This window comes from Daphnia pulex, chromosome 9 (genome assembly GCF_021134715.1).
Source record: "Daphnia pulex isolate KAP4 chromosome 9, ASM2113471v1".
Taxonomy (NCBI): domain Eukaryota; kingdom Metazoa; phylum Arthropoda; class Branchiopoda; order Diplostraca; family Daphniidae; genus Daphnia; species Daphnia pulex.
The window spans coordinates 4,512,421-4,525,582 of NC_060025.1; the positions used below are offsets into that span (position 1 = coordinate 4,512,421).

Sequence of the window (13,162 nt, forward strand, 5' to 3'; positions counted from 1 at the left end):
CATTTCTGTCATCATGGCTGGTCGAGGCAGACTTCTCCTTACAACCGACTCCACCAACGAGGAATTCGACCCCAACCCCCCACCAGTGGTTGGCCGTGTTGTCTTATGGCCTCTACCCCGACAACAAAACGCCGTCTACCCATTGGACACAGAAAATCTGCCGACCCCGCGTCCTTCCCGCACCTCTGTCGTTCAATCTAACGGCAGAGTGATGGCGGTATCCCCTTCCGTCCGGCCGCTGGTACCAAGACCCGCTGCAACCGCCGGACAAACACCCTTGGAGCAATTGGCCGCCGCTGCCCCGGCTCCGCGTCCCGTCCTGACGGCCAATCAAAACCGATTGCGGCCATCAGTATTGGACTGCCCAGCCCTCGCACTGGAGCAGCTCGAACTGCTGCAACGATACGTGATCGACCAGGAGGATCTGCGCGTACGATACTTCCAAAAGGTGTGGGACGTCAATGCTCGTTATGGAGAGGAGCACTACTAAAGAAATCACTACATTTTGTACTGTTTATTGAAAAAAAATACTAGTATGAAATAAATGAAAAAAAAACTGTTCTTTATATGCATACATGTTTTAAACCTTCAATTATAAAAAAAAGAAAACAAAACAAACAAACAAACAAAAAAGGAAACAGTAGAAAAAAAAAATTATTAAAGAAAAAACAAAAAAACAAACAAAACAAAACAAAACAAAATGGTATTGATCATAACAAAAAAGGAGAAAAGAAAAAAAAATAAGTATAGCAACAAAAAAATATAAATGCATTCTTGACATTTACAAACAAATGCATAACGATACCTGTCACAAAAAAACCCTACTATCCATGCAATCACATATATTCACATATCTATTTCACACAAATCCCGTCAATGAACTTGGAAACATTTTCCCCTTTGTAATCTTTTGGGCGGATATATATATATGCATATGCACCTTTTTCCACATCTCTCGGCACACTCCTCCGCTCGTCGAAAGCTGAAAAGCTACTGAATTCGATATGTCCCATCGTTCTATTGTTTACTTCCTTCACCCTCCCTTCCACCGATAAGTTCGCGGTAAAAAATGTTCAACTCCCCAGACACTTCGCCTTTCTACCTTCTCTATTTTTCTCCTCCGTATTTTGGTGAAAAAATTTTTAGGGGAAAGGAAACAGCCAGATGCCCTCCACATAGTGTTAATTATACCTCTCACTTTTTCCCTATGATGAAATATGTCCGTTTCTTGTCGCCTTGTTCGTTTCGCCGCCTCTCTCTTTTTCGCCGTCTCTCTCTTTTTCCCCTTCCTCTTATTTATTATTAACTTACTTTTTTACTTATTTCTATACTTAAAATACATTTGTTTATGCTACATATGTTAAGCATAGATTTATTATATTTAATCCCTGAGGTATATTTATATACGAAGGTCCTTAACAATATAGGGTGTGGGGTATAGGGGGTAGGGTAGTAGTAGCTAGTAGTGAAATTCAGAGGGTTTAATGTCTATTTAGTGTTCCTTTATACGTTTCTTCCCTGAATGACCAATCGTCACCAAATTTGTACATAATTCTGTCAAAATTTGATACATGGCGTAACGGGGTTTTCATTTGTTTTCATTACTGTTTTAAAAATTTAATTTGCGTACTTGTTACCTAGCTGGTTGCCGAATCCTAGGCAGTGAATTCGCTTTTTTTGCGTAACCTTCCAACTGTCAGTGCATGCTCAGCAGTGTAAACAAAAACAAAAAAAAGTTTGGATCTTCCCTAGCAAGACAAGTTTTCTGCTACGGGAGTGGAGAGTATTTATTATTTGATTTTGTTTTTATGTTCGATTTCGATTTCGTCTTTATTCTTCTTTTTACTTTGTATTTTCCCATTATTACTTTTTTAAATATTTTGTTTTATTATCACCTCTTTTTCTTTACTGTTTTTTGTCTTGATTTTAATAAATTTTTTGATCAAGTAAAATTTCTATTCCTCCTTTTTTTAACAGTTAGTCATCAACCAAGAAGTTGAGGAACATTTAAAAATGTTTGATTATACTCATTTTGAAGCTCTGGGTCATCTCTCACTTCTTCCCTTGTCCTCTTCACAGTCATCCAGATCTTCTGGTGGTCGTGAAGAGTTACCACCGATCTTCCACTTCCATTTACCTCCGAAAGCTTTTTAAGTGTAATTTTTCAAAAATTACAAATTTATTTTTCGAGATCGAGATTCTAACCCTAAACAATACGAGTGGCAGCCCGAGTTGCTAACCATTAGACCAACATTGACATTTTTATATAAGGGAATGCTTGGCCCGGTTGGTGAGTACACCAAATAATGTAACAAAAGTCGAAGTAAAGCAATGGTAATATCGCTAGCGACGCTACCATCGGTATCGATTTCGGAACCGGTCGTAAAACACTTAGGTTATATGCCTTAATTATAAAGATTTTTTCAGCGGTGGTTTAATCTAACTGCTATAAGAGCACATCCATTTCTTTGTAGTTAATATGTAACTAATAATTTTTCTAATTCCATGTTACTATAGTAATAAATATTGCTATAACTTAATCTAAACATGAAGTGCGACGTGGGGTGGCGGGGCGAATCCTCCGCCATTCATAATTCGCACCACTCATAATATTACAGATTATTTTTCAATTAGTTATAAAGAATCAATTATGGAAGATAAAAAAGGGAAACAGAATTTTCCAAACGTTATAGTATATATTAATCTACTATAACCTTGATTTTCTGTCTCTTTAACGTTTAAAAAAATTACCGAAGGACGTTACAGAAGGAATCTTGTACCATATATTTCATGTACATGTATACAAATACTTCCAGATAATGCTGCTCTTCATCTTCATCAGCCTGGTCGTCTCGACAGCTCATAGTTTCGAGACAACTATTTGTGACTGCTCCAAACCGACAGGAATAGGCCTACTGACCTTTTCCGACGGCATTTGCGAGCCGGCCACAAAAATAGGAAAAACACGGGTGAACTACCAGGTCATGACTGACCGGAAAGCAGCCTACAATTTTCCTGGATTTTTATGTTCGCGTTGGCGAAATACTAAACACGTCACAAAAGATTTTTTCGGACAAATAATTGTTGTTCTTGAACGCATTGCATTGGACACTTCCCAGATTCAATGCGACATCATGAGACAATCTCTGCGATGCGGAGATGACCCAATGATCAAATCCGACAACAAATGGACTTACATCGAGGAGCCCGAAGCTGTTGGATATTGGCTCCGGACAGTGACAGTCGAAAAAGTGAATTGTCTGTTCGAAGAAATAAGTATCGCTCACGAAGACGAAAGCGATTTTATTATCACCCCACTTGGCAAAGCCAACATTACTCAACGATTTATTTCACACAACCATATGACCTTATTTTGGATTGACACGTACGCTAAACCAACAGATATTGTTTTACGTGAACTGGAGAAAGGTGTTGGAAGCTGGTATGAATCATCTACCAAGGGCACCTGGATCCTTCAAGACAATGAAAACCAATTAGACTTTCATGTGCAACTACTCCCCCGGTGTCAGAATGTGAAATGCGACAAGACAATTCCCACTTGGACGGTAGTAAGCAACGCTCATCTGTTTATCATTAAATCGTTGATTGGCCCAGCCCCAACCGCACCACCAAAGCCGACATATTATTCTTCAAAGAACTATTGGATAAACGCAGAACTCATGAACGACCATCAAAATTTTGCAATTCAATTCTTAACCGACTCAGCTGTTCGTCACGAAAACGAATTAATTCGTATCATCCAAAGTGTACAATGTGAGCAACGCCGCATAAAACATGCGCAAGCTGTATCAACAGCACAATATAATGGATGGTTGGCCGCATCACAACTCGGCCTACGTGAATGCATTAAATTAACAGCTGCTGGAAATAGTGTCTCGGCTATTCAGTGCACACCCATTCCTGTCAACTTTACTTCTGAAATCACTATTTGTGGCGCACAGCCTCGCTACAAAAATTTCACTGTCAGCCGGACCGGATGGGAACTGACAAATTTCACTCCCTGCTATTGGACTAGCGGGACCGTGAATTTTAATGATCGTCTCCACGTCTTCCGCAATAATACTTGGGAGCCGGTTGAGACTTCTCTCGTCGTTCCTCAACGTGATTTGGCAGACGCTTTTCGCTATACTGATGTTACTTTCTTCGAATATCATCAACGTTCAAATCCTGCGTATGCTGACTCACAGACCAGCCCAATGGATATCATAGCCGACCTGACGGTCTCAATTAACGAACATTCTGCAAAACAAGATACACAAACAGATACTACCACAACACAAGATACTACCATTGGTGCATCCAACATCATTGTTACGGCGATTGAAAAAACCAACACAGCTTTTGGGAATTTCCGTCTCTTCCTTCTTATCGTCTGACGATAAGAAGGCACAATAATTAGAGTGACGATAATAAGGGCACAAATTAGAGTGACGATTCGTCACTCTAATTTGTGCCCTTATTTTCGGCGTGGCCATTTGCATCGCTACAAATTGTTGTGGAGCCTCGAGACTGCTGCAATATTTAAGAGAAAAATTTGACCACTTCAAAGGATCTTACTATTTGGATGATGATCAGAATCATTCCAAATACGATCCGTCTGCTGTTTAGATTCCGTGACGTAATCTCATAGGGCCGGGAGCGATGTAACAGAACGCTCGGTCGACTCCCGTTTTCTGTTACTTTCCCTTTCTACAAGACAATCTCTAACTTCGACTACTAGATGTCGCTTTCGCTATACTTCATCTCATACCAGAGGAGGCTGCTACCATTTGAATCTGCCGCCAACTCGCCCCATCTTTGCCGCCAACTTGCCCCAACCCTTTCCCTTGTTACTTTCCCTTTCTACAAGACAATTTCTAACGTCGACTACTAGATGTCGCTTCCGCTATTCTCCATCTCATACCAGAGGAGGCTGCTACCATTTGAATCTGCCGCCAACTCGCCCCATCTCTGCCGCCAACTCGCCCAATCCCTTTCCCTTTTTACTATTCCCTTTCCCTTTTCGCTATATTAACTTTAGGCGTACTTTTATCTTTTATGACACTATATACAGTACCCTCACAAAGTTTGGAAACACGGCGAGTGTTTCCGCGCTTCTAACATGGCGGCTTACGGGCCAATGTGTCTCCCTTTTTTCGCTTTAACTCACGTTTGAGTTATCGCAAAGCAAATTTTAAAAAATCTTCTTGGTGAGGAAAGAATTTTCTTTCACCATGATTTTTTTCAGATTTTAGTAAATTGAACTTTATCCCCAAAAAGCTAGACATAAAGTTTGGAAACATCGGCGCGCTCGCCATATGTTTCCAAGCTAAAGTGTATGCTAGTTAAAAAATCATAAAAAATTAAAATTAATCAATTTTTACTTGAAACTTTTACCAACGGTAGACGACATAGTCGTCTACATTTGGACAAAGTTTCAAATTTTTCTAATGAAACTCTGATTTTTCCCGATTTTTTAAAAAACAATTCCGATTAATTTTGGTGGCGCAGGGACGAAATCCTAGCCCGGGGGAAGAATAGAAGAGGGAAAACCGCCGGACCCCTTTGTTCTCCCCTATTCTCTTCCCTTTCTTCTCTATTCGTAGGCAGCGCGCGAGTCTCATAATCTCGAGTTCGTGAGTTCGAACCTCACTCGGGGCATTTATGTCATTTTACCTCTTGTAAAAATTCAAGTCAGACTTTAGACGGAGCAAACTACTAAACTGTGCTTCGTTTTGAAAACGATAGAAAGGGTTGCTGTGTTTACGTCGATTATGGTTTTTACTTCGATGGGGTTGTGCTCGCCACTACGAAATTGTTGTTATCTAATTGTAGGCTGTTTGCAAGATATAGTGTCCTTCGGATGTATTTGGGGATGGATGCAAACAGACATACTTTGAAGTGGCAATGGCGATGACTTGAAGAAATAACGATTTGCCACGAACATGTACAGCACCTTCCGACAGCCTGGCGTAATAATGTACTGTTGTAGAAAAACTCATCATAACCAAGTACCCTAATCCATCAGCAACGCAATGCATAAACTCTAAAAGAAAGGGTTGCACTGTGGGAAAAAGTCTTGAGTGGCCTTTGTTGCAACGATCTCGCTATCTGTTAAAAGAGGTGCTCCTGAGATTTGAACTCAGATTGTCAGAGTCAGAGTCTGAAGTGCTAACCATTACACCATAGAACCTTGATAAATATCCTACCGTGGCTTGAACACTAAGTTTCTACATTGATATGCCGAAACCCCTGATTATGCATAGCAATTGGAGTGCGTTACCGTTGCCAATATCCCTAACTACTCCTTTCGAAGAGGATGGGATTCGAACCCATGCGTGCAATGAACAATGGATTAGCAGTCCATCACCTTAACCGCTCGGTCAACTCTTCGGAAATTTTTTCCCTGTTAACGTTTATCATGTAAAGTCAGATTATCTCAGTTTATCTGCTCCATCTAATTACAGGATAATTATACCGTATCGAACATAACCACATATCTAGTACACAACCTACGTTTCACGCCCGATGAGGGACTTGAACCCTCGACCTCAGGATTAAAAGTCCCGCGCTCTACCATCTGAGCTAACCGGGCTGTTTTATTCTCCTTATCAACAATTCACTGAAAATCGTATGAACAGTAATAATAAATCCAATTCATATTAAAGGCTCAAAAACATGACTTCACTAGTAAAGACACGATTCAAACCTGATCACTTTCTGTCCAAAACAAATAGTTATTTATTAAATTTAGTAATGTTCGTCGTTTAACGTGGGTTTGTGGCGCAATGGATAACGCGCCTGACTACGGATCAGGAGATTCCAGGTTCGACTCCTGGCAAGCTGGATTTACTTGCGTTTCAAGGAAGACAGTTGGTTCGGAAATGCTAATCATAACGTCATAGAATCTTGTTAAATATCCTACAACTGTAAGGCAGTCGAAGCAACGCAGTCGACGACGGCAGCCCGATTAGCCACTTTCTTCATCGTTGACGCCTCAATTGGAAGCAGCTCTTCAAACTCTGAACGCAGCATGAACTTAACTCTCTTCGACGCTTGTCGCCGAATTTCCCCACCGACGCCGTCTATTTTTAATCTCCGCACAGCTTCAATCTTTACGCACAAGAGCTGGATATGAGAGTAGAATCACTCCCTTCATCAATAAACAGATTAACTTGAACAGACGATCTGCCGTTGGCGGATTTAATTTCAAGACGCATCATAATCGTTGTCGACCAGCTTCACCTTCGTCATTGGAAGCTTTGCGAAGTCTTGAAGAAGTTCATTATGGGAATAATGGTAGTCCTTCTGCTTGCACGACTTCTTACTTGCACAATTCTGGACCGATTGTCTCGAGCTGAAACAGAAGAAGCAGAATGAACGGTGACGAACACAAAAGGTCACTCTCTCCCCAATGGACAGCTCCTTAAACTGGTAGCAGTCCGTCAAACGGTGGTCTCCTTCACATTTGAAGCAGAACGTTAGGTGTTGCGTACTGGAATCCCAAGTGTTCGTCTTGATTAGTTCGGGCGGAACGTCGCTGATTGAAGCTAACTGTCTTCGTGGTTGCCTCTGTCAGTTCTGCTGCAATACTGTGCGCGTTTTGATAGGCTGAGGCGCGTTGACAAAGCCAGCTGTCGAAGTCATTAAGTCTGCGATGTTCCAATTGACCCCAATTGCCTTCATTCCAGGTGATCCAATCATGTAGTGACTACCTTTGAAAAACTCTTTCGATTAAGTCTGCTGCCGAATACTCGCCTATTTTGTTGAGATGGAAGAATTGTGTACGGATTCATTCTGCAAATCTCTTGAACGATGACAGTAATGTGTGCAGCACGCATGACGTCCTGGCGTCGAAAAGTTTGCTTGAGTCGGACCAGTGCTTCCACGTAGGCGGATTCTCCTCCTCCTAGGCTGTAGATGACATCAAGACAAGTCACCATGTAAATACCGCGTCAAAAGCGCGAGCTTCTCACAGGGAGATTTTGTTGTGTCATGAACGAGCACCTTAAACACGTCGATCCATGAAAACCAGTTGAGGGCCTTTCCATCGTAGATCTCTAGGTCGGCAGATACGGATGGATGCCATGTATGCCCATACATACCGATGATGCCAACATGGTCTCCACGTACGTACGGGCATGTCCGTACCAAAAAACCGTCGCATTTCTAGCCTTCTCATTGGCTCACAGGCTTCAGAGTGACGGGCAATTGTTTTTTTGTTTTGTTTTCTTTCTCGGTTTTTAATGGCCGCTTCGCTCTGGCACACACAGTTGCTTTTTAGTATCATTCCTGTTTATTCAAGAGCAACTGTCAGGTGTCAAAATACTAGAAATTTATGATAATTACAATTTAAATTCAAATTCAAATTCTCACATTTCAATTCTCAAATTTCAATTCTCACATTACAATTCTCAAATTGCAATTCTCAAATTGCAATTCTCACCTCAAATTTAATCTCCTCTCATGGAATGTACTCCACAACAAAGTGCTTCAAAATCCCGTCTGAAATTATGCAAAGAGTATTTCCCAATGTCCCCTGATATGTTTAATGCAACAGGTAATAGATTGTTATGTCCGCGTGTTATGTTTTTTAATAGTGATTAATAATCTACCCTCTCCCTCTTGATATAAAGTCTCGGATGAAGAAGGCTCATCATTGGCCGATGGTTTTGCCAACTCATGTTCTTCAAATTAGACGAGTGAAGATTTCGAAGACAATGAAGTAACCTATTACAAACAGTGACATGATTTGATTATATATGTTTGTTTGATTTTTCAGGTTGCATTTCTTTGAAGAAGAATTCAAGTGTTGGAGATTGAAAACAGGTCCCTTTACAGAAAAATTTACGATATGGAAAAGAAGATTGCAGATTACAATAAAGTGAATGCTAAGAGACCAAGAACAAGTCATTTATTGGTAAGATAGTTGTCAAACATTTATTTTCCTATTTTCATTCATGTAAATTTCAAGGTTCCTTTACTACACGCATCGACTGTGGAAATCGAGAAATCGGAGCTGGAAGAAGTGTTGGTTGTTGCTGCCAAGAAAAAAATGTCTACCCATCCAAATCAGACGGTCAAGCCAGGTCTTCCCAAAAATGACCTGGATGATATTATTCGTAAGCATTGACTTTAATCTTTTAATCTACTTGTTCAATGGCGTGTCTTATTAAATATGGTTCAAATTTGTTCCAAGGTTTGTTAAGAATACTTGGGAAGAGATTTACGGCGACGTTCTTCCAGAAAAAAAACTGTCCCGTTAGAAATGCAATTAAGGTTAAGCTAAGCACTGAATATCGTGCCTTGAAAAACACGTACAAGTGAGGTTTGTACAAAGAAACGACAAATTTAATGAATTCTACCATTACAGAAAAAGTTACCTTACAGGTTGTGGAAATAATTCGACCTAGTGAAACTGCAGGGTGCTTCATTTCATATCGTCTTGTCTGTTAATATCCACATTTAAGTACCATTACATTTTTGTCGGAGTTTTGAGCCGCTTCTTTCGATGTGCTGATTGCCATTAAATAAAATGTCTTCGGAAAAGCTTTTTTGCGTGCAAGTGTACTATTATGTCACTATTTCATACTCGGTGTCAACTATTTAATGCATCCAAGTGCTGTTATTGATGTCCTTTTGGCAAAGCATAAACATCCACCATCCATTTTAGGGTATTTCAACTTAGGTATTGACGTATTGTTGTAAAGGTTATTGTGCTGTAGGCACTAGGCACTAGGCAGTAGCGGCGTAAACTCTTACACAGTTTAATTTTCATTTTTACGATTGTAGCCAGCTTACATTAACTTTATTTCATTGCATCGCAAACATATAATAATTTTTCCAGAATCAACTGTGAAATATTTGTTTATTCACGTTTATAACACGTGTCTTGGTCTACTTAACACAGATTTGTTTTACATTCGTCTGCATCGGATATTAATTTCCTGCACTGCAAAAAGAGATTAGGCGAGATTAGGTTATTGTTTTAATTTATTTAAAAATGAATGAAAGCGAAGGTTCCGATCAGCCTGATACACCAGAAATTAATATATTTGCGTTCAAGAAACCGGCTTCAACTTCTGGCATCAAATCAGTTGGGTTCAAAGTTTTAACAGCTTTGATTCAATTGAAATTTATATCCTATGAAAGCTCTTAATCGGATACGTATTTTTCTGTGAATATATAATGGGTAAATCAATTTCATAAGTTGTAAATTAAAATTTTAAGTTATGGTAGTAAATTACTCACTAGTACGGAACTGTCTTTTTCAAAAATTTATTTACAGCTTAAATATATCTCAAAAAGCCTAAAACTTTACATAATTCGATAGCTCTTGATGAGATCTATCTATTCATATAAAATTTATTTAAAAATGTCAATAATATCGAAATCCCCTTAAAACTGATTTTTTACTAATACTTTTATAGCGACCCAGTTCTGTAGGCGACTCTGTAGACAGAAGAGGAGGAACTTTTGTGTGAGAAACTTATACTTTTTACATTTTTTAAATAAATATTATATATTTAGATAGATCTCCTTAAGAACTATCAAATTTCGCGATGTTTTACGCATTTTTAGATGTATTATAGCTTCAAATAAATCATTTACAAAAATAGACAGTTCCGTACAAGGGAGTAAATTACTGTCATAAAATAAAACACATTTCTTTCGGCTGAAAACTAGTCTATATCGCTTAAAACTATAGGTGCCTTATGCGAAAATGAATTTTCCATCCATTCGCCCGGATAAGTCTTGTCTCCTTAAATACCAACACCTTCACCAGCGCGAGAATTTAAATTATTATAAACCGAAGTCATTAAACTTCGTAGTGAATAATCATCAGCAATAGTTTGATATTTAGTGTATTGTGCACCTCATGAAGATTTGTATTTTACAAATTATCCAAATATATAGAAATAACAAAAAAATGACTCTTCAAGTAATTTATTGGGTTTACAATGACAACATACAAAATTAATCGTCCTCATCTACTGATGAAGACTCATAATCAGATTCGTCGTCTTCTTCTTCTAACTCATTGTATTGAATTACTGATTCTTTGTCATTTTCAAGATCCGCACAGGCATCGATTATTACAGATAAGCTAGACTCTCTTCTGAAAGAGGAAATGGCATTCTCCAAAGTATTAGCAAGACGATTAATCTTCAATAAGACAATATTGGCTTTTGACTGTAATTCAAGTTGTTGCAATGATGATCCAGACAAAGCTTGAAGATACATCTGTCGATCCTCTTGCTATTTGATTCGCATGTCGTACAACGATTTCATAAATTGCGTCATTTCTTTTTCCGACTGCACTTTTTCCTCCTGGGACCGCTGCCAGAGCTTCCATGTGTCAACAATATTGAATTTCTCCATGAAACTAACTTGAGATTGAAAATAAAATTGATGAAGTCAAAATAAATGCACGAATGTCAGGATTTGTGTTTGTTATACTTTCTGGCTTATTCCAAGGGAAGATTCCTACTAACACGTCAGCATGGGTGAGAGTTAATGCTGAGCGGTTGTTAATAAAGCCAAGTAATATTTCACTTGCTTTGTTCATGGTCTTCAAACTCTCCTGATATTCATCTTGTTTCTCGTTATTCTCATTATTGCGCACCACAGTGTCAACATCTACACTTATCGATTCCCTGACCTTTTCAAATGAGTCGCCATCGGCTGCAATTGTTCTCCCTACATTAATAGATGTTTAAAGAGCGTTATTTGAGAGGAAACAACCGAAATTTAAGTTTAAAAATAGTTACTTGTAGATCTTTCGATTTTCTCAGTCAATCAACGACAAACCAGAGAGACTTTGTTCAAATGCTCTTGAGCCAAAAAGAGTGGTAAATCATCGGAAACTCTAAAGCCTAGATGGATTTACGATGGTGACATTAAAAAGAAAACTTATTCAAAAATACTGTCTTGTAACCTACTTTCATAGAAAGAAATCTCTTCCCGCCACGAACCTTTAACGTACAAGAAATACATTTACACATTAATACAATATTGCGCAATGTATATACATGTCAAGTTTACCTTCTACAAGAAGCCAAGGAAAATAACCTCGTTCAAAATCTTGCATAGTCAAAACAGGGGACTGGAACATCTGAAACAAAATAATAAATAATAATTTAAAAGCAATAAGATGAGAAAATACTGTTGTACCTTTCTCTACGAGTTTCCCAGTGTAATCCACAAATTCCATTGTTTTCAAGGAGTACCAACTATTGCTGGAAACTAACCATCGATTATGAAATGGTTTCTGGGCATGAAAGGAAAAATCACAGTCCCCACAATAATGTTTTTTGAATGTCAAACACCTGATAGCTCTCCCTCCAGAAAGTGACTGCGAGCAGTTATCACACTGAATGACCAATGGATAAGCCTGCTTTGAAAGAAAATTGATGTGAACAGATTCTCTGACTCCCTCCCACAAAGAATCCATGTTTTCCATTCTTTCTGCCCAAGAAGCACCCTTTGCGTTTTCATTTTCTGGGTAGCAGCTTGAGGAATATCATTAAAAATAGTTGCTACATCAACAATCATTTTCAACAACTGTTCACCACCTGTGCACAAGAATAAAAACAAATTTAAAAAGAATACGAGGGATAACAAATCAGATAACTTAAAACTCACTTTGTGCAAGCTTTTCTTGACGGGAAACATCAAACCTATCATCAAGTTGGGTAATATCACTTTCCAATGCAGTTGAAAACACATTTGCAGAAGGAGAACTAACACTATTATTAGGATTACCCATGCAAGGTTTCTTTGTAGCTAATGATTAAGCTGTTTTCTTTCTTTTTGTAGATTCACTTTTTTCTGGTGAACGCAAAGCACCCAAACAACGAGGTCTTGACGAGGGTTCACCCTGGGCTTTCACGGCTTTGTCTTTGTCTTTATCTTCCTTTCTTTTTTTAGTTGTTTCTCTTCTGCGTGCATTTCTTCTTAACTCGCGAGCAGTAGGCCCCTTTTAAAAAATGACGTTTCCATCCATTTTTAATGAAAGCAGGCGGCCATTAAAAACCGAGAAAGAAAAACAAAACAAAAAAAAAACAATTGCCCGTCCCTCTGAAGCCTGTGAGCCAATGAGAAGGCTAGAAATGCGACTGTTTTTTGGTACGGACATGCCCGTACGAACGTGGAGACCATG

General features: G+C 38.9%; 2 long non-coding RNA genes and 2 other non-coding genes across 4 annotated transcripts; all 4 read right to left on the reverse strand.

The window, feature by feature from the left end:
- Positions 1 to 6,311: 6,311 nt before the first annotated feature.
- Positions 6,312 to 6,393, reverse strand: Trnas-gcu. Its single transcript has one exon. It is a non-coding gene; the product is annotated as a tRNA-Ser (tRNA).
- A 129-nt stretch (positions 6,394 to 6,522) lies between these two features.
- Trnak-uuu lies at positions 6,523 to 6,595 on the reverse strand. The gene has a single exon. It is a non-coding gene; the product is annotated as a tRNA-Lys (tRNA).
- A 4,258-nt stretch (positions 6,596 to 10,853) lies between these two features.
- LOC124202606 lies at positions 10,854 to 11,694 on the reverse strand. Its single transcript, XR_006878253.1, has 2 exons — positions 11,461 to 11,694; positions 10,854 to 11,390 (listed from the first exon to the last, which is right to left on the reverse strand). It is a non-coding gene; the product is annotated as an uncharacterized LOC124202606 (long non-coding RNA).
- Positions 11,695 to 11,900: 206 nt separating this feature from the next.
- LOC124202488 lies at positions 11,901 to 12,908 on the reverse strand. The gene is made up of 3 exons (XR_006878184.1): positions 12,646 to 12,908; positions 12,175 to 12,575; positions 11,901 to 12,115 (listed from the first exon to the last, which is right to left on the reverse strand). It is a non-coding gene; the product is annotated as an uncharacterized LOC124202488 (long non-coding RNA).
- Positions 12,909 to 13,162: the final 254 nt, after the last annotated feature.